The sequence below is a fragment of the Sinohyriopsis cumingii genome, chromosome 19 (genome assembly GCF_028554795.1).
Source record: "Sinohyriopsis cumingii isolate HCF-2022 chromosome 19, ASM2855479v2, whole genome shotgun sequence".
In the NCBI taxonomy this organism is placed as follows: Eukaryota; Metazoa; Mollusca; class Bivalvia; order Unionida; family Unionidae; genus Sinohyriopsis; species Sinohyriopsis cumingii.
In genome coordinates this window covers 20,328,295-20,332,204 of record NC_142979.1, presented here as the reverse complement: position 1 = coordinate 20,332,204, position 3,910 = coordinate 20,328,295, and the positions used below count along the sequence as shown (strand labels likewise).

The 3,910-nt window shown below is 38.8% G+C and overlaps 1 pseudogene; it reads right to left on the bottom strand.

Annotated features, from left to right (window-relative positions):
* Positions 1–1,089: 1,089 nt before the first annotated feature.
* LOC149775241 (uncharacterized) lies at positions 1,090–3,910 on the bottom strand (annotated as a pseudogene).

Below are 3,910 nucleotides of genomic sequence, written 5' to 3'. Positions count from 1 at the left end.
TCATCGGAGATACGTTTTATTTCAGGATGCGCTTTATTACAATTGCAGTTTTTGCAAAACCTCCATATTTTCTAAGTCGCATAATGCATTTTTATTTTGTTAGCTTGTTGATTTTCTTTTCTGCCATTTATATTGCATATGTATTTCAGCATAGAAATGTCGCAATAGCACATACTTCTAATGATTTAATCTTCATTGTCATTTGCTGTTTACTCTTCCAAAACAGTGTTTACTGTTTTGTGTTGGTGCCTTTATTTCAGGTTTAGTAACCCATATGCAATATTGCGTCGGCACGATATAGCCTTCGTGTGTTGCTTTGCCATAAACACCAAACCAAATCTTTTGAAATACTACACCGTCACGAACGTTCTACTGTGTACCATGCTAATGATTTGAGGGCATACATTGCCCTACAAACGGGCAATGGAAGGTTACACCAAGATCTGAACCATGGCGGAGTAGACACGTTAGGGATCAATACATGAGCTAATATTTGATAGTTGTCTTATGTTAAGGAAACTATTCTTTGCATATATTGATGTAACTTTTCATGCCCAGCAAGTCAATGATAGTACTGATATGGCCCTACCGAGTTCAGGTCAACGATAGTACTGGTATGGCCCTACCGAGTTCAAGTCAATGATAGTACTGATATGGCCCTACCGAATTCAAGTCAATGATAGCACTGAGATGGCCCTACCGAGTTTATTCGTCATTGACGTAGTACTAGGAACTAAAATAAATTAGATGAGTCCTCATTCAATTTACATTCATGGATCTATATCAGATTAAATTTCCAAGGTCTTAGATTGAACGGTGTGGGACGACTTTAGTCCCTTTACACATGAACGTACATACGGATGGGCGAATTTTGTAATTATCTTCTCCAAAACCGTATGAATGTAAACTCTGGTTGCAATTGATAGCCGGTCAGTTTAGAACTAGTCCTCCCTGATATGTTTTCATCAATAATGATTATGGTATATCTAACATTTAATGACTATTAATCCCAAAAATGAAGAAAGGTTATATACAGAACAGATATGGAATACAAACAAAGGTTCCGAATTCAAGAGAAACTACCATTCCTCAAAAGTTCCATGGCCACTGATCTTGTTGGTCGCATATGAATGCTACGTTTGCTATGTTTTCATCAAGTTTTCTGTCAAGTCTGTACGAGGATCTAATTGACGCGTTGATGATTGTAGTTTCAAACATGACAGGTATTGAGCCGGTAAGACTTATTGCGCCTGAACATTCTCGGTAGAATGGTGTCCTCGAGTCCGGAACCCGAATCCTACACCGCGGACGACACATTCGTCCACACCTGTCGCATGAGGAGAGAATCACTTCTGTTGGCGGAACCAACCGACGGACGGTGGTCGACAATTGCAGTCTCCGTGTAGGATCCTAGATAATTCAGCCCATGCAATTCGACGTAGATAAATCCTGCTCCCGAAGGATCGACTTCACATCGGGAATATGATTTTGGATTTCCGTTTGAATTCATGGTACTGACAAATGAATGATCCCGAGGAAAATAAACATCCTCTTCAAAATATGGTGTACCATCTCTTATAGCGAAAGCCTGAAAACAATATCCAGTAGGTCTGTAGTAAATTAGCTGAATCGGAATAAAGACCCACCGATCAAAATCTGCAATGCCATTCAAGAAAAATGTGTTCTGATAAGGCTTTTGTAGAATCGTGCAAGCCTTTGTGACTTCTGCCCGATGTTCAGTGTTGTTTTTCGTGGTTTTGACCATCAGGACGTTTTGGTTCCGACCATCAGCAACATCAGTATTACGTTGGAAAGATGATATGTCGGGGCCATATAACATTCTACCCTGGACAAAGTTCTTGGTTTTAGAGACGCATCTTCCTCTGTCAAGCCTACAGTCTAAATATGGAGATCCGCAACTGGGACTTTGTAGACTGCACCAAGGTTGAGGTTCGTACTTAAACCACTTCTTTGTCCAGACGTCTGAATACCCATGAATGTTTCTAAATTGCTCAAATCCATGCATCTTACGATCAGGATCTTGTATGGTGATGTTGGTTATGGGAAAATTATTAGACGCGTTTATGCCCATATTGTAATATTTGATTCGAAATTATTCCCAAATGTATTCTATAAAGGCATGGTGCATATAAAAAAGTGGATCGTACGGTGCCAAATTCAAATCTAACATATCCCCTCCAACCCAATCATGAATGTCATTGCGATACACCTCCAAGTTAAACATATCATTTCCTCCAGAACGTGTGATGTCTGCAGTTTTGTTTCTTGATAAGATATGAGCAATGTTTTCTTTCGACATCAAGCTCCTTTTCGCCCCAACATTTCGGATTAGCGCCGCATCGAAGGCACACCAGCCCGCAAAAGGTCCCGAGGACACGACGCCATCCCCGTTGCCCATGAATAGACTCGTCCAGATGATGGACTGAGTTGGGTCCTCTAACTCGTAGTCTAGTGTATAGTCCCAGTAGGGAATCGAAATGGAGCTATCTATCTGGAGCAGGGCCTCTTCATATCTAAAAAATGAAGGAATAAATATGTTGTACCATGATTTCAATTTGGAATCAGATAGATAGAGAAGTAGGTAAGTTGATTAATGATTTCGTCAAAAGAAAGGTTTATTGATTTCCTTGATTGGTTTCCGTGTGGGTTAGATGAAGGATAATTGGAAAGACATAACAGTTATTGTCTGTATAATAGCAATTAATTTCATTTTAAAGTTAAATTAAATTATATGAACTTTCACACCGATCTCTGATTCAAGGTTGATTGTGTCATATGTTTTCCTCAGCCTTTAATTCTCTATTCTATTGATTGTTGGAAGAAAAATTTATTTTTGTAAACTTTTAAAATATTTTAAATATTTTATTTTCAATGCTTGGATAACAATTCCAAACTATAAGCTGATATTTACTGAGACGTAGATCGCTACAGAAACACACAGGACAAGGTACACTCGATGCCAGCCTAAACAATTCGGCCCGTAGTAGAACTCTTTTAATGCCGGACCTTGGTGTAACTTGGCTAGATCGTTATAGGAACCACTCTGAAAGGCAAAGAAAGGAATAATAAAGTTTAAAATATCAGATCACTTTGGTTTCTTCTACTTTGTAGACAGTCAAACTGATTTCCATGACAGCAAATACATAATTATGGTAGATATAACACAGTAATGCAACAACATACAATTCTGACTCTTTGCAAAGAAATTATATGATGACAAGTTATTTCAGCTAGCAATCCTTTTATAAGATTTTCTAGTTTTAAAAATTTTATGCTACATATTAGCAATGCAATGACCCTAGTATTCGTGATTTCACTGCATACATATTTTTACATTTAAATTTTGTTTACCTCTTTAAGTTTGTTGATGGTTGCATGATACGCTTCTCGTTCCGCATCAGACAAAGTCCGATATTACCTTCTTATCCGGAACCCAGGCTGAGGACCTTTCTCCATATTGAGATCCGGCAGCTTCCTCCGGTTTACAGATTTTTTTCTCTTTAGAAGTTTTTAATTTATTTGCTGAAATCAAGACAACTTTATGTGAAATGTCTCATTTAACGACAGACTCGACTGGCCCTTTGTCGGAACCTCCTACACTTCCAAGAACTGATATCGGCAGACCACCCAAACGTTCCGTCTGAGAGATGGGACTATCAGTTTGGGGAGTGCTGTTTAACCATATCCAAGACATTTTGTCTGTGTACATCATGTACTCGTTCATGCTCATCTTGTAAAAGCGTTCACCGACAGAATGCGTAATATCCGTCTTTTGGCGATAATCAGCAAGACATCGTTGTAAAATACTGGGCAACTGGAACTCCTGCAAGCTCCCAAAAGCGGGACTTACAAGGATAACAACAAGTAAAAGTGATAGCAAGATGGGCAT